The sequence below is a fragment of the Eretmochelys imbricata genome, chromosome 5 (assembly GCF_965152235.1).
Source record: "Eretmochelys imbricata isolate rEreImb1 chromosome 5, rEreImb1.hap1, whole genome shotgun sequence".
NCBI lineage: Eukaryota > Metazoa > Chordata > Testudines > Cheloniidae > Eretmochelys > Eretmochelys imbricata.
Genome location: NC_135576.1, coordinates 126189702 through 126212231, shown reverse-complemented (window position 1 = coordinate 126212231; position 22530 = coordinate 126189702). Strand labels below are relative to the sequence as shown.

General features: G+C 44.2%; 1 protein-coding gene across 1 annotated transcript in view; it reads right to left on the bottom strand.

The window, feature by feature from the left end:
- Nucleotides 1–22530, bottom strand: part of RNF38 (ring finger protein 38) — a 192979-nt gene that overhangs the window by 162467 nt on the left and 7982 nt on the right. The window lies entirely within an intron of this gene.

Here is a 22530-nt window from a genome sequence, read left to right as displayed (position 1 = left end):
AATATCCAACCTAAACCTCCCCCACCACAACTTGAGACCATTACTCCTTGTTCTGTCATCTGCTACCACTGAGAACAGTCTAGAGCCATCCTCTTTGGAACCCCCTTTCAGGTCGTTGAAAGCAGCTACCAAATCTCCCCTCATTCTTCTCTTCCGTAGACTAAACAATCCCAGTTCCCTCAGCCTCTCCTCATAACTCGCGTGTTCCAGTCCCCTAATCATTTTTATTGCCCTCCGCTGGACTTTCCAATTTTTCCACATCCTTTTTGTAAGTGTGGGGCCCAAAACTGGACACAGTACTCCAGATGAAGCCTCACCAGTGTCGAATAGAGGGGAACGATCACGTCCCTCCATCTGCTGGCAATGCCCCTACTTATACACCCCAAAATGCCACTGGCCTTCTTGGCAACAAGGGCACACTCTTGACTCATATCCAGTTTCTCGTCCACTGTCACCCCTAGGTCCTTTTTGCAGAACTGCTGCCGAGCCATTCGGTCCCTTTTCTGTAGCGGTGCATTGGATTCTTCCGTCCTAATCTGCACTTGTCCTTGTTGAACCTCATCAGATTTCTTTTGGCCCAATCCTCCAATTTGTCGAGGTCCCTCTCTATCCTATCCCTACCCTCCAGCGTATCTACCTCTCCTCCCAGTTTAGTGCCATCTGCAAATTTGCTGAGGGTGCAATCCACACCATCCTCCAGATCATTTATGAAGATACTGAACAAAACTGGCCCCAGGACCGACCCTTGGGGCACTCGGCTTGATACCGGCTGCCAACTAGACATGGAGCCATTGATCACTACCTGTTGAGCCCGACAATCTAGCCAGCTTTCTATCCACCTTTTTGTCCATTCATCCAGCCCATACTTCTTTTACTTGCTGACAAGAATACTGTGGGAGACAGTGTCAAAAGCTTTGCGAAAGTCAAGGAACAACACATCCACTGCTTTCCCTTCATCCACAGAACCAGTTATCTCGTCATAGAAGGCAATTAGATTAGTCAGGCATGACTTGCCCTTGGTGAATCCATGCTAACTGTTCCTGATCACTTTCCTCTCCTCTAAGTGCTTCAGAATTGATTCCTTGAGGACCTGCTCCACGATTTTTCCAGGGATTGAGGTGAGGCTGAGTGGCCTGTAGTTCCCAGGATCCTCCTCCTTCCCTTTTTTAAAGATGGGCACTACATTAGCCTTTTTCCAGTCGTCCGGGACTCCCCCCGATCGCCATGAGTTTTCAAAGATAATGGCCAATGGCTCTGCAATCACATCCGCCAACTCCTTTAGCACTCTCAGATGCAATGCATCCGGCCCCATGGACTTGTGCTCGTCCAGCTTTTCTAAATAGTCCCGAACCACTTCTTTCTCCACAGAGGGTTGGTCACCTCCTCCCCATGCTGTGCTGCCCAGTGCAGTAGTCTGGGAGCTGACCTTGTTTGTGAAGACAGAGGCAAAAAAAGCATTGAGTACATTAGCTTTTTCCACATCCTCTGTCACTAGGTTGCCTCCCTCATTCAGTAAGGGGCCCACACTTTCCTTGACTTTCTTCTTGTTGCCAACACACCTGAAGAAACCCTTCTTGTTATTCTTCACACCTGGAATTGCAGCTAGCAAGAGATGTTATTTGGCCTTCCTGATTTCACTCCTGCATGCCCGAGCAATATTTTTATACTCATCCCTGGTCATTTGTCCAATCTTCCACTTCTTGTAAGCTTCTTTTTTGTATTTAAGATCAGCAAAGATTTCACCTGTTAAGCCAAGCTGGTTGCCCGCCATATATACTATTCTTTCTCCACATCGGGATGGTTTGTCCCTGTAACCTCAATAATGATTCTTTAAAATACAGCCAGTTCCTCAGTTCCTTCTTGCCAGCAACTCCAACAGAGGGGCAGCAGGGCGGGTAATGGAATGGATATGAGCAACACATCTCAAAGAGAAACACTTACAAAAAGGTAGGTAACCGTTTTTCTTCTCCGAGTGCTTGCTCATGTCGAGTCCGTTCTAGACGACTTAGAAGCAGTATCCTCGGAAGCAGGCTTAGAGTTCACAGTCTAGCGGCTTGTCATGCTGCTTTGCCAAAGCCAGCATCATACCAGGCCTGCTGGGTAAATGCATAATGGGACGCGAACGTGTGGACAGATGACTACGTATCTGGATAGGCACTTGGGCTAGGAAAGCTGCCAAGGAGACTTGCGACCTAGTTGAATGGGCAATTATGATCACCAGAAGTGGCACCTTTGCCTGATCATAGCAGTAGCGAATGCAGGCAGTGATCCAAGAAGAAATTCTTTGGGCGAACACTGGAGGACTTTTCATCCTGTCGGCCACCGCAACGAACAACTGCGTCGACTTGCGGAATGGCTTGGTCCTTTCAATGAAGAAGGCTAGCGCCCTCCTGACATCTAGGGAATGCAACCTGCGCTCCTCCTCTGACTTATGTGGATTTGGAAAAGGAGACACGTAAAGTAAATGTCCTGGCCTGTATGAAACTGAGAGACCACCTTGGGCAGAAAAGCTGGGTGTGGCTTTGTAGAAGACCATATAGGGCGGTTCTGAGATAAGCGCTCTAATCTTTGAGACCCGGTGGGCAGATGGAACACAACCTTCCAGGACAGGAGAAGGAGAGATCAGGAAGCCAGAGGCTTGAAGGGGGGGTCCCATGAGCCGTGACAGCACAAGATTCAGGTCCCATGGTGGAACAGGGTACCGGATGTGCAGGTAGAGGTGCTCAATGCCCTTGAGGAACCTGACAGTTATGTGCTGGGTGAAAACCGAGCTATCCTCGATCAGCAGATGGAAGGCTGAAATAGCAGCCAAGTGGACCTTGACAGATGAAAGGAACAGGCCTTGGAGCTTGAGATGCAGAAGGCAGTCCAAGATCAACTGCAGCCAGGCCCACTCAGGCCGAATACCTTTATTTGAAGTCCAACAAGCGAACCACCTCCATTTGGCCAGGTACATCGCTCTGGTGGAGAACTTTCTGCTGCCTAACAGGACCTGCTAGACAGCAGCCAAACACTCCTGCTCCTCCGCATTTAACCACGCGTCAGGTGCAGTGCCACCAGGTTCGGATGTAGAAGATTGCCACAGTTCTGGGATAGCAGGTCCGGCCTGAGGGGAACTGTAATGGAGCAGCCATGGAGAGGTCCAGCAGCGTGCTGAACCAGTGCTGGTGTGGCCAAGCCAGCGCTATGAGGACTGTCAATCAGCGGCACCAGAGGGAAAGGTACAACAGACGCCCCGACCACAGGAGCAGAAAAGTGTCCAACGGGGAGTCTCTGTCGATCCCCAGAATCGAGCAGAAAAGGTGGCATTACCTGTTCTGCCTGGACGCGAACAGGTCCTCCTGGGGAACCTCTGGAAGATGAAGCTGGCCGCTTCCGGATGGAGGGACCACGTGTGGCAAGGTGAGATAGTGCTGCTGAGGGAAATCTGCCAAAGCGTTCCTGGCCCCGGGGAGGTGTGCGGCTATGAGATGGATGCCGTGTTGTACACAGAAGTTCCAAGCCTGAGGGCTTCCTGGCAAAGGGCAGACAACCTGGCCCAGCCTTGCTTGTTGATATAGAACATAGTCACTGTATTGTCCACCAGGACCTGGACCACCTAGCTTTCTATGTGAGGTAGGAAGGCTTGACAGGCCAGGCCAACTGCTCTGAGCTCCCTGATATTGAGGTGTAAGGACCAATCGTGACTCGGCCAACAGCCTTGCATGCCGAGATTGCCCAGGTGGGCTCCCCACCGCAGGTCCGACACATCAAAGACGAGGGTCATCGCCAGGGACAGCACCACAAAGGGAACCCCTCCAACACCGATGCAGGATTCCACCACCATGTGAGTGACAATACGTGGCCCGGGATCCTGACCACATGGTCCATGCTGTGTCTGTTGGGAACACAGACCAACGCCAGTCATGCCTGTAGGGGCCTGAGGTGGAGTTGCGCGTACCAGACCATATAAGTGCAGGCTGCCATGTGGCTCAACAATCGTAAGCACATGTGAGCGGTAGTGAGAGGGTGAGCTTGCATGCACAAGATCAGGTTTGCCAGGGCTTGGAACTGAGCTTCAGGGAGGAAGGTTCTGTACTGAGTAGAGTTGAGGACTGCTCCTCCAATGTGGTCTAAGCATTGTACAGGCATTAAGGTCGATTTCTTCTTGTTTATCAACAGCCACAGGTTGTGACAAATGGAGCAAACCAGATCGAGATGCCACTGCACCTGATCCCAGGATTGGCCCTTTATAAGCCAGTCATCGAGGTACAGATAAATTTGCACCCCTCAGTGCCTCAGGTAAGCAGCCACTGGTGTTATGCACTTTGTAAATGCTCTCTGGGCTGACGAGAGACCGAAGGGCAGTGCTGTGAATTGAAAATGGCAGTGGCCCAACACAAAATGGAGGAAATGCCTGTGACCCGGGAAAATGGAAATACGGGTCTTTCAAGTCGAGGGAGGTGTACCAGTCTCCCGTATCCAGGGAGGGAATAATGGAGGCCAGAGAGACCATGTGAAAAACTTTAACTTCTTGAGAGACTTCTTGATGTGGCACAGGTCCCGAATGAGTCTCAGGCCCCCTTTTGCTTTTGGGATTAGGAAATAGTGGGAGGGACCTGGAGGGAACCTCCTCTACTGCCCTCAGGTGTAGAAGGGTCTCGACTTCCTAAACGAGGAGTTGCTCGTGAGAAAGGTCTCTGAAGAGAGATGGGGGGTGGGAGGGAAGGTCGGCCATGAACTGCAGGGTGTAGCCTGAAGATATTATGTTGAGCACACAACGGCCCAAGATCAGCTGTGATGAGGCTGACCAGAAGGGGCACAGGTGGTTGAGGAGAGAACAATGGCGGGGGGGGGGGGGGAGAGATCCTGGGAAGTGACTGGGGCACCATCCTCAGAACACCTGCTTCTGGTTTCCTTAGCCTCTGGAAGAACCAGGCTGGACGGAGGAACAGGAAGACAAAGGGGGACGCCATTTAAATCCTTTGTCTCTAGCCTTCTTTCCATAGGAGCTGGACTGGGGGACACACCAGGACCCCGACAGAGGCAGACGGAAAGTCTTTCTAGCCTACTGAGGGGCGTGCAGGCCCAAGGAATGGAGGGTGGCATGGGAGTCTTTAAAGCCAGGGAGCTGTGCAGCGGTCAGCTCCGAAAAGAGCTCTGCTCCGTCAAACGGGAGATCCTGAAGGGCAGCCTGCATCTCCTGGGACAGCCCAGATGACTGTAACCAGGAGATGCACCTCATGACCACCACGAGGTGACTAACCTGGCTACCGAGTCAGTAGCGTCCCAGGCCATCTGGAGGGCGCCTCTCATCACCACTTTGCCCTCGTCCACCAAGGTGGTGCACTCCTGGGCTTGGTCATGTGGGAGGTCCTCCTTAAACACCCATTTTTTCATGCTTTGTGTGTATAAAAAGATCTTCTATACTTTCCACAGTATGCATCCGATGAAGTGAGCTGTAGCTCACGAAAGCTTATGCTCAAATAAATTGGTTAGTCTCTAAGGTGCCACAAGTCCTCCTTTTCTTTTTGCGAATACAGACTAACACGGCTGCTACTCTGAAACCTCCTTAAACTTGCCGATGTTGACGTTGTACCTGCCTAGCAGAGCCTGATGGTTAGACACCCGAAACTGTAGGCTGGCTGTCAAATAAAATTTTCCTGCCAAACAAGTCCAGCCTCTTGGCGTCTTTATTTTTCTGCGTGACGTTCGCCTGGCCCTTTTGTTGACAGCGGGCAGGGCCAGAGACCCCACTGGAGGGTGGGTGTACAGGTACTCAAACCCCGTTGCGGGGACATAGTACTTCTAAGGTGGAATGGAAGAGGGGGTCTGCCACACAGACGTGGCAATTTTAAGGACCCCTAGGTGGATGGGCAGTGAGACCGGGCCAGGGTGGAGGAGCGTATAACATTAAAGAGGTCAGACTCCTCCACTTTTAGGTTGGCAACCACCCGTTTGAGCAGGGCCTGGTGCTCCTTGAAGTCATCGGGGGTGGGGTGAGGAAGGGGGGCTGCTCATTTGTGAGGGGCCTGCCACCGCTTCATCCAGAGATGAAGAAGATGACTGTACAGCAGCGAGAGGTGGCAGATTCTGCACCATGCTCCAACTCAGGTGCGAGTTGTGCTGGGGGCAGCTTGTCTGATGCGGCCTGGGAGGAACGGCGGGAGTATGGGACTGGCGTAACAGGTACACCCCATGCGTTCCAGTACTGCCACTGGGCTGCGATGGTCTCGCCTTTTATAAGCAAGGGGCTGAACTCCCCTTCAGGCTTGGACCATTGCCCTTCTGGTGACCAGAGTGGAGCCATAGATGCCTTAGTCTGCAGACTGACCCTTGTCGGCGACCGGTAAGGCGAGGGCGAGGTCCAGTGCCTGCCCAAAGACTGGTACTGGGGAGCTGGAGACCGGTGCCGCGACTGGGAATGATCCCACTTAGAGGGGCGGGGGGAGAGAATCAATGCCTGGGAGACCGCCTAGGTAATGGTGATCTGCGCCATGGTGAACTCTGGCAGGAGGCCCAATGGTACCATAGGTATAAGGATCAGTGTCGCAACTCAGGTGTCCTGTGCCTTGCAGGCCGAGACCTTGGTGACATGGAACCCCTAACTGGGGACCAAGGCTGAGGTGCTGGGGTATGAGGCTGCGGTGATGGGGACCGACGCCTGCAGTCCAGGGACACTCCGCTGCTTTAGGGGACGGTTCCATAACTGGCTTGCCCGTAGATGCCGGGGCCTTGGCCGGGTCCATTGCCTGACTTGGCATCTGCTGCATCAGTCGACCTGCTTGCACTTTGGCCACCGGGCCCGCTTCTGCCATAATGACCCTACTAGGCCCCAGACCCTCTGCCTCTCCCAGGAGTCGGAAGTGGGTTCCTGGCTGGACATGGAGCCCTGACCCACAGCAATACCCCTGAGCAGCTCCAGGGCGGGCACATGGCCTGACACTAGGTCCTTTGCCTGAATACCCCTTTTTCTGCGGTGCTGGCAGACCTGTCGACTTCGACCAGTTCTTAGACACTGCAAAGGGGGAACGGTGCTGGGAGGGTTCTGGTGCCGGTGGTGTGCCAACGCTGAGGTACCAAGCACAGAGTCTGATCGAGAGGGCTCCGAGGTAGGACGAAGTTCAACCTCCATGAGGAGGGCCCTCAAGCGGATATCCCGCGCCTTCGGAGTTCAAAGGCGGAAGTTTTTGAAGATCCTACACTTATCTCTTTCCATGGGACTCCCCCAAACACTTTAAATAGGGCGTCACTAATGGGCATCGGCCGGCTGCACGATGAACATGGCTTAAACCCTGGGGAATGGGGCATGCCCTGCTCCGAGGTGAAGTCCCAGCCGGGACTCTCTAAACAACTACTCTAACACTTAAAGGTCTAAGTACCTAGCAACTAACAACAAAGGAGACAGAACAATGGACTGTCAGAACCGCTAACGCTCTTGCAATGCAAGACAAGGCACTCCAAGCAACCATCACAGGCGGTAAGAAGGAACTGAGAGGGCGTAGGGTCGGCAGCACTTCATATACCAGTGCATGAGCGCAGCACTCAAGAGGGCACTACAGCCGACCCTATGGATACTGCGAAGGCAAACATCTCCGACTGTGCACATGGGCACACGCACACCTAGAATGGAATCAACATGAGCAAGCACTCGAAGAAGGGATAGTTTTTGCAGAAACACATTTACAAGTTTAGTACCAGCCTTGTTCTCCCTTCCCCCTCCCGCCCAAAATCTGACCGCATCTGCTCCCTTTCCACAATACTTCCTGGAAAAGCGTTTGTGGGCTAGCTGCTACACAAATTTAAGTGAATAAATTAAGGATTTAATTTCTCAAAACTCAAACTCTTGCAACATAATACATTCAACATCTGGCAGAAAACTGCTGGAATTCAGATGTGTTAAAATCAAAACCGATGCATATACTACTTTTTCACATTCTTTCAAACATTAAAAATAAAGCAACCCACTTCCCTTCTCTTTTTCAAGAATCATATGTACTTAAACATAAAACTTGTCAACTCCATAGGATACATAGGTTTGTACAGTTCTACTGGCTCCCGGTCTGAAATGCTTGCCTGCACCTAGGCTGGTTCAGGTTTTTGAGACTGCTCTCTCTTTAGCAGGGTTACAAAAAAGTTTTCCAAATGCCAGCAAGAGGGGCCCCAGTCACATCTGTTCGAGCCCAGCCCAACGACTGTACATTTTACATCGCGAGTTGGGGGCAATGTTACACGTCATCGTTTAAAGAGCTACAGACTTGGGTGACCCTTCTCTAAAGGTCTCAATAAATGCTCTCAGGTGCTGAATTGAATTGCAGTTTGTCAAATAAAAAACAAAACAAAAACACAAATGTCTTTGGTACACATTAAATGTCTGAGATTCTGTACTAGAAAGAGTAAAATGCTGTGTGCAGTCTGGGTCAGATAAGTCTACTGTACTAAAAAATCCTCTAGACATGAAAGGTAACCCAGACTCCACCAAAACCCTTCCCCTTTCATTTAAAAAGAACTAAGGCAGACTGTAAACTAATGCTTCAAAGTTGGGACACTTCAACATGGAGGGGACCGTATATTCCGGGAGAACAGGGCTTTAAAAGCCAGCACCAGAGAAGTTAGCAAATGGGAGTTTTGCAAGGGAGTACATGAGGTAAATACACCTAACAAACTTAGGCCAATAACCCCCTGAAAAAACAAAGAACAAAACAAAAGAAAAACTGTGCAAGAGTAAAAATACTGCAGGCAGAAGTCCAGCAGCTGAGTGTGGGCTAACCAGTTTATTGCACCGAATGCAGCATGTATGACTACCTGCCTTATGGGCAGGTGGTGGACTTATGTGTGCATTCAGTGCAAGGAATGCCTGGCCCTCAGAGACCAAGTATGGGCTCATGACACAACAGTGGCTGAACCAGAGGAGTGAAAGGAGACAGAAAGGTACACCCACAAGACTTTCAGGGACACAGTAGAATGGACCCACCCCTACTCCGACAGCTGCTGAGGAGCACGACAGTCTCAGGGAAGGAGGACATCAAGCTGGATAGGAGGAAAACGATCCCATAGTTGGAACCCTCCTTCCAGATGAGGTCATAGTTTCCTCTCACACTGAGAATACCCCTGAATAAACAGTAATGGGGGATTCAAATATTAGAAGCATGTACAGTTGGGTTTGTGATGACCAGGAAAACCGCATGGTTCATTGCCTGCTGGGTGGAAAGGTTTCAAGACATCTAGATGAACATCTAGATGAACTTATGTGCAGTGCTGAGGAAGAACCGACAATCACGTAGGTACCAACAACATAGGAAAAGGTAGGAGAGAGGTCCTGGAGACCAAATTTAGGCTGCTAGGTAAGCGATTGAAGTCCAGGACCTCCATGGTAGCAGTCTCTGAAATTCTTCCAGTTCCATGCACAGGGCCAGGAAGACAGGCAGAACTGCAGGGTCTCAATCAGTGGATGAGACGATGGTCTAGGGAGGAGGGATTTAGGTTCATTAGGAAGCGGGAAAGCTTTTGGGAAAGGACAAGCCTATACATGAAGGATGGGCTCCACCTAAACCAAAACAGAACCAGACAGATGGAATATAAAATTAGAGAGGCCAGAGAGGAGTGTTAAACTAAGGACTGGAAGAAAGCTGACAGGTGCAGAGGAGCACACAGTTCAGACAATCCTCTTAGGGGAGGATTTATTAAAGGCGATACTCTATATCCTAGTAAAGAGGAGAGGATAGAAGTTGATAAAGCACAGGAAGGAACTGAAGAGAACGAGTGAAACAAAAAAGAGTCCTATTTAATTACATCACATGAAGGCAGACAACTGAATATCAACAAATTTTATAGTGCTTGTATAGAAATGCAAAAAGTCTAAATACTAAGGTGGGTGACCAGAGTCCTTGGCATTTAATGGAGATATTAATAAAATAGACATCACAGAAACTTGGTGGAAGGATGAGACTCAATGGGACATGGTATTACAGAACACATAGGAATGACAGAGTAGGTCATGCTGGTGGGGGAGTGACATGATATATGGAAGAAAGCAGAGTAAAATATAGTAAAAATCTTAAATGAATCAAACTGTATTACAGAATCTCTATAGATAGAAATTCCACACTTGAATAGAGTATAGCAGCAGGAGTCTTCTAGTGACCACCCGACCAGGATGGTGGTGATGATTGTGAAATGCCCAGGAAGATTAGAGATGCTATCAAAAAAAAAAAAAACACAACAAAAAAAAAATAATAGAGGGGGATTTCAACTATCCCCATATTGACTGGGAACATGTCACCTCCAGACAAGATGTAGAGATTAAATTTCTAGACACCATAAATGGCTGCTTCTTGGAGCAGCTTGTCTTGGAACCCACAAGGAGAGAGGCCATTCTTGGTTTAGTCCTAAGTGAAGCATAGGCTCTAGTCCAAGAGGTAAACATACCTGAACCGCTAGGGAACAGCGACCATAACGGAATTACATTTAACATACTTCTAGGGGAGAAAACAAAGAAACCACTACAGTAACATTTAACTTCAAAAAAGGGGAACCACACTAAAATGAGCAAGCCAGTTAAATGGAAATTAAAAGGAACAATCACAAGAGTGAAATGCCTGCAAACTACATGGAAACAATTTAGAAATACAATAATAGAGGGTCAAATCAAATGTATACCCAAATCAAAACATACAGTAAGATGAACCCACAAATGCCACCATGGCTAAACTGTAGCGTAAAAGAGGTAGTTAGAGGCAAAAAGGCATCTTTTAAAAACTAAGTCAAATCTTACTGAGGAAAATAGAAAGGCACATAAACTCTGGCAAATCAAGTGTAAAAGTATAATTAGGCAGGCCAAAAAAGAATTTGAAAAGTAAATAGCAAAAGACACAAAACCTAACAGCAAATATTTTTAAGTACATCACAAGCTGAAAGCCTGCCAAACTATCAGTGGGCCACTGGACAATCAAGGTGCTAAAGGAGCACAAGGCCAATGTGGAAAAGTTAAATGAATTCTTTGCATCAGTCTTCACTACAGAGGATGTGAAAGAGATTTCCACAACTGAGTCATTCATTTTAGGTGACAGATCTGAGGAACTGAACCAGGTTGAGGTGTCAGTAGAGGAGGTTTTGGAACAAACTGATAAATTTAACAGTAATAAATCACCAAGACCAGATGGTATTCACCCCAAGAGTTCTGAACAAACTCAAATGTAAAACTGCAGAACTATTAACTGTGGTGTGTAATCTATCGCTTAAATCAAACTCTGTACCAGATGACTGGCAGATAACTAATAATGTTATGCCAATTTTTTAAAAGGGCTCCAGAGGTGATCCTGACAATCACAGGCCGGTAAGCCTAACTTCAGTATCAGGCAAATTGACTGAAACGACAGTAAAGGACAGAATGATCAGACATGAAAATGAACACAATATGTTGGTGAAGAGTCAAAACAGCTTTAGTAAAGGGAAATCTAGTAAAGGATGCCTCATCAATCTATTAGATTTCTTTGTGGGTGTCAACAAGCATGCAGACATGGGTGATCCAGCGAATCTAATGCACCTGGACTTTCAGAAAGCATTTGACAAGGTCCCACACCAAAAGCTATTAAGCAAAGCAAGCAGTTATGGGATAAAAGGCAAAGTCCTCTGTAGAACTTAAAAAGTAGCTGGTTACAAAGACAGGAAACAAAGGGTAGAAATAAATGGTCAGTTTCCACAGTGGACAGAGGTAAATAGCGGGATCCCACAAGGTTCCATACTGGGACCAGTGCTGTTCAACACATTCATAAATGATCTGGAAAAGGGAGTAAATAGTGAGGTGGCAAAGTTGTCAGACTATACAAAATTACTCAAGATAGTTAAAGTCCAAAGCCAACTGCAAAGAGCTACAAAGGTATCTCACTGAACTGGAAAAACAACGAGGAGTCCGGTAACACCTTAAAGACTAACAGATTTATTTGAACATAAGCTTTCATGGGTAAAAAACCCACTTGTTCAGATTGTCCAGTGGAAGATTGTCTGAAGAAGTGGGTTTTTTACCCATGAAAGCTTATGACCAAATAAATCTGTTAGTCTTTAAGGTGTCACTGGACTCCTCGTTGTTTTTGTGGATACAGACTAACACGGCTACCCCTCTGATCACTAAACTGGGTGACTGGGCAACAAAAAGGCAGATGAAACTGAATGTTGATAAGTGCAAAGTAATGCACATTGGAAAACGTAATCCCAAGTATACATACAAAATGATGGGGTCTAAATTAGCTATTATGAATTAAGAATGATCTTGGAGTCATTGTGGACAGCTCTCTGAAAACATTCGCTCAATCTGCATCAGTGGTCAAATAAGCTGACAATGTTAGGAACCACTAGGAAAGGGATAGATAATAAGACAGAAGATATCATAATGCCACTATATTAATCCATGGCATGCCCACAACTTGAATATTGCATGCAGTTCTGGTCGCCCCATCTCAAAAAAGACATATTAGAAATGGAAAAGGTACAGAGAAAGGCAAGAAAAATGATTAGGGGCGTGGAATAGCTTCCAAATGAGGAGAGAGAAATACTGGGACTGTTAAGCTTAGAAAAGAGATGGCTATGGTAGGGTGTGATCGAGGTCTACAAAATCATGAATGGTTCAGCGACAGTGTTATTTACCCCTTCACATAACACAAGAACCAAGGGTCACCCAATGAAATTAATAGGCAGCAGTTTTAAAACAAACAAAAGAAAGTACTATTTCACACGACGCAGAGTCAACCTGTGGAACTCATTGCAAGGGGATGTTATAAAGGCCAAAAGTATAACTGGGTTAAAGAAAAAGAACTAGATAAATTCATGGGAGATAACCATTGATGGACCTATTTAGCTAAAATGGGCAGGGACACAACCCATGCTGTGAGTGTCCATAAACTTCTAATTGCCAGAAGCTGGGACTGGACAACAATGGATGGATCATTCAAAATTGTCCTGTTCTATTCCTTCCCTCTGAAGCATCCGACACTGGCTACTGTCAGAAGACAGAATACTGGGCTAGACAGACCACACTTATGTTCTCATGTAAGTGTTCAAAACTTGATGCAACTTTAAATGATTAGCAGATGAGGAAGCCATCTTAAATGTCATCTTTCTGTCTCTTTCTCTCAAAAAAATATGACTTACCACCACTGAAAGTTAGAATAAAACAGCCACTATTTCTGTGAGTTTCACAAAGAGAGAAGCCAGTGCTGCAGCAGCAGTTAGCTAGCTAGCATTTATCCAGAGCTCCGACAACCTGAACGGACAATGCTATCAGAACGGCCGCACTGGGTCAGACCAAAGGTCCATCTAGCCCAGTGTCCTGTCTTCCGACAGGGACCAATGCCAGGTGCCCCAGAGGGAACGAACAGAACAGGTAATCATCAAGTGAGCCATCCCGTCACTCATTCCCAACTTCTGGCAAACAGAGGCTAGAGACACCATCCCTGTCCATCCTGGCTAATAGCCATTGATGGACCTATCCTCAACCTTGTTATAGTCTTGGCCTTCACAACATCAAAAAACACAAGCTGCTACAGTTTGAGCTACAGAGCCACTAAACTATCCCAACTAAAATGTTTTGGCATGAGATCATCTGTGTTAAAACTGTGCTGCAACTCACTAAAGCAAAATTTGAATACCTTTTAGAACCTTGTTATTGGCAATAGCCTAGGAAACCTCAAGCCATCTGCCTTCGCTTCTGCACTGACATCTTGGCTGACTGCAGGGCTCCCTGTCAATCAGCAAGAGAGTGCTGTGCTGAATCAAGATATCACTTTGTCCTTCAACACATATGATACACATCAAGCTGGACCATTCCAGCAGAGTGTGCTAGCATGTCCCATAGGATAGGTGAGCAGGGGAGAGGGGGAAAGTTGAGAGGAACATATATGCATAGGAGAAGCCAGTCAACAACAAAAGAAGAGGCACTGGAGAAGAGTAACAATGGGTGGGGAGAATATCTTTGGGATTCACCCACCTGAGTCTAACAGAGGATGCTCAATGCTCCAGAGAAAGGGAGGAAAGCTCCAAGAGCCCTAATATACTTGGAGGGAAAGTTCCTTCTTGATCCAAAACAAAGCAAACAACGTGAGCAAGAATCAATTACATTAAACATCTAAGGACTGGTCTACACTAGAAAAGTTAGATTGATGTAACTGTCAGCTGGGGGTGTGATTTTTGACTGATACAGTCATAAAAGTACAGACCTTACTATAGATGCAGTTATATTGGTATAGAAGGTGCCTTATACCACTATCACTTATTTCACTTCCTGAAACTCCCAATATAGTTAAAACAGCAAACCTTTCTAGTGCCGGCAAGCCCTAAATCACAAATTATAACCCAAGACACTCACACTACCAACCTGTCTTAAAAACCTCCACAACCACCACTGGTTCTGCCAGTACCTGCTAAACTTTAATTGTTTAAGAAGTTGTGTTTTTTTCCTGTCGCTGCCTGAATAGATAGCTAAATCCTTGCTCAATTATTTTGGTCCCTCTTTATAGAAGCAATAAACCACACACAGCCACCTCTTCTCCAATTGCATAGGTTTAAGCTCTTCAGAGTATTGTAGTTAAAACATTCTGAACTGCCCATTAGTATCTCTTCTCCAGACAATTCTCCGTAATTTGTATATCCCTATGGAAGTAAAATACCCCAAAACTGGATGCAGTGCCCTGAAGGTGCAGCTACACCATAGCCTCGCACAATGGTATAATGATTTCCCAGGTCTTGTTTATAATACTCCTTTTGATGCAGCCCAGGATCTTATTAGATTTCTTTGCTGCAACTGGACAATGTAGTCTCCTGTTTAAGTTACTATTAAACTTGAATCCAAGTTCCTCATGCTGTCAGGAAGACTGACTAAAGCCAGAAGAGAAGGAAAACAGCAGGAGAAGTAGAGTCATGAAGAGAAGGAAAATGCTCTTATAAATGCTCCTCTTGTTCGTGCCAGACAGGAAGTGCTACATCAAAAAAAACCCAAGACATAATTGATAGGAAAGCTCCAAATTATTTCTCTTAATGTAGAGCAATAAGATAAAGTGAAGCAATGGGAAGACTGGCAAGTCTCTTGGCATCAAAATGTTTTAAGATTACATTTGCTCCACATTAATCTGGGATTCAAACTCTCCAGAAAACTCAGCTTCTTCCCTTGTTTTCATTTCTTCTTACCCCTCCACACACAGACAAAGAAATGCCCAGTTTCCACACATCTAGCTATATATGGCATATTACATAATTCACACCACACACACACCCCTTTTCTTTTGCAAGTCATCTTTTATAACACACACAGAGGGGGTTTTTTGCAAGGGAAAAAAGGGTGCATTTTTTGTTTATGAGAAACAGAATCCTAATTCTTTTGTTCTGAATTTGTGAAGTAAGAAATGACCAGGTCTTGTCTACCCTGCTTTACTTGGAAAACTCTATGCATGACTGGATAACTAGAAGATATATCATGTCACGGATATCGCTCGAGTGAGGATTGACTGATTAAATTGCTTCCTCTCCCAAAGTTTTCTTTTTTTTGTTTGCATAGATTTAACTCAAACGACTGACAAATTTGGAACACTGCAGTTAGGCTCAACATCCCTGCCACTTTGGTTAAGGGGTACAAGTGCTCCGCATTTGCCTCTCAGACCTCCAAGGGAGTCCCCCATCAAAACCGGGAAGATGAGACTTGACATTCTTGACACATTTAAGGTTAAAAAACCAAAACACTCCCACCCTACCCCATACAGACAGTCCCTGGGAGAAGGAAACCTTTCAGGATCTCTTTATACATCATAAAACAGAAGGGAAAAAGAAAGGGGAGGAGAGATAGCACCAGTTCCCTCCCCAACCCCACCTTCAGCAAACCTCTAAATACAAACAGTGTTTAAAATAAATGTGTCTTTCTTGGCCTCTCTTCAAAATAATTAGTTTTGATACCAACTGAAGCCCCACTTTAAAATAAAATCACACTTGGCAGGTTTCTGAACAGATCAGAGCTTCCACCACTACTTTCAATTGCTGGGGTATTTCAGTTACACAGTACTAGCTCATCTCCACTTACTGTGGCTGATGCAGGGATCCCTGAAGCTGAAAGTAATAGGCCCCATTCTTCCGCTATTTTAGCATTTACTTAAATTTCTTCTCTAATCCTCAGAGTTTACTATGCCAGTCACTGGTTAGCAATATAAGCATCTGCTCTCTTATGTAGATTAATTTGTTCTGAATCTCCTCATTCAATAGGAGCAGCCAAAACACAGGACAACCCATTTGGTAACTTTTGCTTGACATACAAACCCCTCAAGATGATTGTTCTGGACCACAAAACACAAGTGGCAGTGGTAGTAATCATTGATAGCATCTCAAAAATAGGAGTACCGGTCGTACTTTTGTCAAATCATAACCAGCCAGCATATTATAAAGTTACAAAATCAATAATAGTACACAAGATCTCCAATTAAAGCAATAGAATTCAGTGGACTGGCAATTTTTTCTCCTCTGAAACATCCTAAGTTTAGAAGAAACAAAAACAGATTACCTTTCACCACACTTCTTTAGACTGGAATCAGTCATTTGGAACAGTTATGTGACCCTGCTGGAATATTGCAACCATTCCATTTGGAGCCAGGAAGTACTTTTGCAAAATTGCAGCACAAGTACTATGGTCTAATACCTACTTCTGTAAGCAGTCTGTGTTCTATATTTTGTGCTTTCTCCCATTCCTGTCCCAAACACTTTGTTGTAATGGAATTTCTAGCCATAGCCATCAGTTCAAAACAAAATATCATGAATTCAGATAGGAAGCCACAGACAAAAGTATCTGAATGCTTATCTGAATGCTTTTTAAGATACCATACCCTTGTTACAGGTACTTCTGAAATAACAGGAATAGTGCCTAGGATTCAAAATCAGTTTACGTAGATCAGTGACTACTCCTATAGATAGAGAGAAAAGTAAATGGACTCTCCCATGCAAAAATAAATAAAATCACCATCAGCAGAATTTCAGTTAAAATGGGCGATATGATTTTCAAATATGGGAATATCTATTCTGAATAGCTAAACTCTATTTCACAAGAATTTTAAAAAATAAACGAGAGAAGAGACTCCACATACACGCACACAATCCAGTCAGTTTAGCAAATCTCTCTCTTGCACTCAGAGGTTGAACCCACCTGTAGAAAGCGAATAGTCAAGATTATTATACCTTTATGATTTAAAGCCTTACCACTTTTTAAAAAAACCTCCTTCTGACCCAGCCAGCCAATTACAAAAATACCCAGACAAATCATTAGGCAATTCCTGTGCATTTATTTATTTATTTGGGTCAGTAATCTTAAACTACAGGTATCACAGGAAAAAGGAGTCTTAGCATTCCCTACTGGAGACTCTATGCTACACCCTTAAGAATAAGGGAATGACAATCTGACTTATCGGTCTATTTTAGGGACTGATATGTATTTATTTGTTGTTTGGCCTATGATATGCCAAAATGGTATATTTAATCTAGGTTACTAAATTAAGATCACTATCCTCTCATACTATAAGAGAACTATTTGCTGTTACCAGTTTCAATCCTATTCCAACCACCCTGTTACAGAAGTGTCATAGCCTCAGGAAGAATTGGAGGTAGAATCATCATCTCCCAGACACTTTTCTAGCTCAATCCCAGCCTGCCACAGAAAACAAATTCTGTAAGGAAAGGGCACACAAAGATATTAAAACAATTTCAGATGGGCATTTATGCAAATGCAACTATAAATACGATCGGAAAAAAACACCATAAGTATCATCAGATTAGATTTCCAAAGTTTGTTATCTCTGCAACTGGAAAAACAGAGGGGTGGGGAAGGGGAACTGTCATAAATATAAAGGGAAGGGTAAACACCTTTAAAATCCCTGCTGGCCAGAGGAAAAAAAATCCTTTCACCTGTAAAGGGTTAAGAAACTAGGATAACCTCGCTGGCACCTGACCAAAATGACCAATGAGGAGACAATATACTTTCAAAAGCTGGGGGGAGGGAGAAAACAACATGTCAAGGTTCCTTCTCCACTCTGAACTCTAGGATACAGATGTGGGGACCTGCATGAAAACCTCCTAAGCTTACTTTTACCAGCTTAGGTTAAAACTTCCCCAAGGTACAAACTATTTTACCCTTTGCCCTTGGACTTCCACTGCCACCACCAAACGTTTTATCCAGGTTTATTTTATTAGGAAAGCGCCCATTTGGAAAAGTCTTTCCCCCCAAAATCTTCCCAACCCTTGCACCCCACTTCCTGGGGAAGGTTTGGTAAAAATCCTTACCAATTTGCATAGGTGACCACAAACCCAAACCCCTGGATCTTAGGAACAATGAAAAAAGCATTCAGTTCTTGAAAAGAAGAATTTTAATAGAAGTAACAATAAAAAGGATCACCTCTGTAAAATCAGGATGGTAAATACCTTACAGGGTAATTAGATTCAAAACATAGAGAATCCCGCTAGGCAAAACCTTAAGTTACAAAAAGACACACAGACAGGAATATCCATTCTATTCAGCACAGCTTATTTTCTCAGCCATTTAAAGGAAACAGAATCTAATGCATATCTAGCTAGATTACTTACTAAGTTCTAAGACTCCATTCCTGTTCTGTCCCCGGCAAAACCATCACACAGACAGAGCGAGAGAGGCTTTGTTTTCTCCCTCCCCCCAGCTTTTGAAAGTATCTTGTCTCCTCATTGGACATTTTGGTCAGGTGCCAGTGAGGTTATCCTAGCTTCTTAACCCTTTACAGGTGAAAGGGTTTTTCCTCTGGCCAGGAAGGATTTTAAAGGGGTTTACCTTTCCCTTTATATTTATGACAGGAACCTATCTACTGAAATTGAGCAAAAAGGAGTTTCCAGTTTACAAACTGTTCTACTCCACTGACATTATCTACACTTACTGAAGCAGCCTGTATTCACACAGGATTTATTTTCTTGCAGATGATGGGACATCAGAGAGTTAGGACATCATGCTCTCAGATCTGCTACTGAATGGACAATAAGAACATACTCCTTTGTTGGCAGCAGATTCCTAAATATGGTTGATATTCAAAGCATAGTATTCCCAGGTTCAGAGACCCTATCCTGTGCCTGGAAAAGGAGGAGTTAATAGCAACTCAGGTTCATGAAGGTGCTGCAAAGAAGCAGCTGCTCCAGGAACAAAGGGACTCGCCTGAGAGAAGGCTGTTCTTTGAACCCAGGACTGGGTAAACTCTGAGCCTAGAAACATCTGTGTGTTACATTTTTATGTTTGTTATCTGTTTTTCTGAGACCAAGAGATAAAATTTTCCCCAGGAAAAGGGATCTATCTGGCTGACCCTGCACTTTTGTGCTTTATTGCTTCGTCAGCTTACACACAGATATACTCACAATACTTTGAATTAAGGAGCACAAGAGTATTATGATGGAAACCAAGAACAGTTTGTTTTGTTACATTACAAATTAATAAAGAATATTAAAAAATACACCAGAACATGAAGTGTCTTAAAAACAACTTGTAAAAACACTTTTTCTTCTATTAGAAATGAACATAAACTAATGGGACACCCTACTGAATATATCCAAGTACGGTAATACAATTTAAAAGCTTATATATGTACTACATAGTGAGCAGTGAAAGCGTGCAAGACATAACAGACAAGACCAGGCTGGAAATTTTCAACAAACATTTAAAAGTTTCAATAAAAGAGGAAAGAATTTTCCTCATTTCTGTTACTAGCTGTAACAGACATCAATGAAGAACATCCAATATAAATTTTTCTTGTTTATTTGTAAATAGATACTTCAGCTTATACCATACTGTTCAACAAACTTCTTCACAAATATAAATGTTACTGTCACACAGTCTTGATATTTTTGTTACACTATTCTCTTAATTAGTTATGAGCTTTCTCTCTCCCCTAAAAAATAAAGCATTAAAAATTTCTGAAAATCCTGAAATGCCCTAATCCATAGGCATAATTTAAAGAGAATTATAGTATCTGCCATACTTGTTTTCCTATCAATTTTGTAAACTTTTTTAAAATATAAAATCAAAACCTTGCTTGAAATATAAATATACATGTATTAAAAATATACATGCAGTGTTTCTGCACCATGAAGCATCCATATGCTCCCATGGCTTGTGAGCCAAAAAGTGCAGCATTTTACTTCAGAACCTGCCTCCAAATTCCATGCACAAGCCATTTCTTCCTGCTTGGCTTTCTGCCACACCAACTTATAAGAGAAAAAAAGTGGTCCCACACAAGAGATCCACCAGAATATCTGCAAACTCCAAAAAGGCAAAATAGTCTGATTATGTAAGGAAGAAGCTAAAAGTACAACACATGCTACCGCAGGGGAAAAGAAAGTATAGCTCTAACCTTGCAAGCATTTGCACAGATTCTTAGCCAAATCAATGGGACCACTCCCATACATAAAGTACATTAATAAAGTTTCTATAGGATCAGGGACTAAGCTACTACAGAAAACAGCAAATTTATGCTCTGAACAGCAGGAACTTGCTATTGGCAAAATACATACACACCTCAGCTGACATTCATACACACAGGGCAAGCTGTAAACAGTGGTGAGGGAGCAGTACTTCACCAAGAACTGCCAGAGCCCTGGAATAGTTTGCTGCACCTTGCTACGTGTCGTCACTTACTACAAATTTTGCCACACATGTAGTAATGAAGTGGTCCGTAACTTTCCCAGCACAGAACCTGCAATTCTACCTTTTCAATGAGTGTTACTGGCCACAACCCGTACGGGATACATAGCCATTCTTCCTCCACACCTGGATGGCATGGTACATAACATACACAATCTTAGGCTATTCCTTTAAAAAATGTAAAAAGAAGCCTACACAGGGGAGTGTGTAGACCATGGGCTAGAACTGAAATTTAATAAAAGTCATGAAATTCAGAGTTAAATTCTGTCCCTTGTATATTTGCATTAAGACAGTGTACTTTAAGACATGATCATATGATACATCTTGTAATACAAAATACTACCTATGTGCATGTACTATTATAATGCAATTTCTTTGAACGGTTGTAAAGTATTTATTATTTGCCGACATTCAAGTAACATATTGCTCTGTTCAGTATTGTGCAATCATGCAAGGGAAGACCCTATTGCAGAAGTAGTCTATTTTTTGTCAAGATCCAAATTTCTCAGTCAAGGTCCAGTCAAGGTCCAAACTCCAGAGAGAGCAATAAAAATCCCAACAATAATAGTAAGCAAATAAAAAGATTTTGGGGTCTGTTCAAAAGTGTCTGGTGGCCCCGATTTGGCCTGAAGTCCACCTATTATAATGCATATATATACACAAGGAGGAAGAATGGAGATTATGTGCAAACCTTAAAATAAGCGTACCTGACTTTTGTGCAATTAGAATCAAGCAACGTTGCATTAAAAGCTCCTTTTAGTTTGTTTTTCCCTTGGAAGTCTCCTGTGCAACTACTGACCAAGCCCAATGGCTTAATTTATGAGAGCTGAAAGATTACAACCTTCAGTAGAATAACGGCAAGCTGATTATTAAGCAAGAACCAAATCAAACACTATTATTAAGCAAGATCTGAAACATAAAAAACAAAGGTTTCAGAGTAACAGCCGTGTTAGTCTGTATTCGCAAAAAGAAAAGGAGGACTTGTGGCACCTTAGAGACTAACCAATTTATTTGAGCATAAGTTTTCATGAGCTACAGCTCACTTCATCGGATGCATACTGTGGAAAGTGTAGAAGATCTTTTTATACATACAAAGCATGAAAAAATACCTCCCCCCACCCCACTCTCCTGCTTGGTAATCACTTTAGATAAGCTATCACTCTCCTTACAATGTGTATGATAATCTAGTTGGGCCATTTCCAGCACAAATCCAGGGTTTAACAAGAACGCCTGAGGAGGAAGGGGAGGTGGGTAGGAAAAAACAAGGGGAAATAGGTTACCTTGCATAATGACTTAGCCACTCCCAGTCTCTATTCAAGCCTAAGTTCATTGTATCCAATTTGCAAATGAATTCCAATTCAACAGTCTCTCGCTGGAGTCTGGGTTTGAAGTTTTTTTGTTGTAATATTGCAACTTTCATGTCTGTAATCGCGTGACCAGAGAGATTGAAGTGTTCTCCGACTGGTTTATGAATGTTATAATTCTTGACATCTGATTTGTGTCCATTTATTCTTTTATGTAGAGACTGTCCAGTTTGACCAATGTACATGGCAGAGGGGCATTGCTGGCACATGATGGCATATATCACATTGGTGGATGTGCAGGTGAACGAGCCTCTGATAGTGTGGCTGATGTTAATAATAATATTATTATTATTTAATATAATAATATTAAATAATATTTGGTCTGACCCAGTAGGGCCATTCTTATGTGCTTAAAAGCCTCCACATACATATTATTGGTCCATCTATGAAAGAACGATTCCCAACAAGACTGTTACAGGTGCTCGACAGCCTGGTGAACATGGGTTATCTTCGCTTGGATGCAGGAGAAGTTAGCAAGATGTTTTGAAGTTTCGGGGGGGAGGGATAGCTCATTGG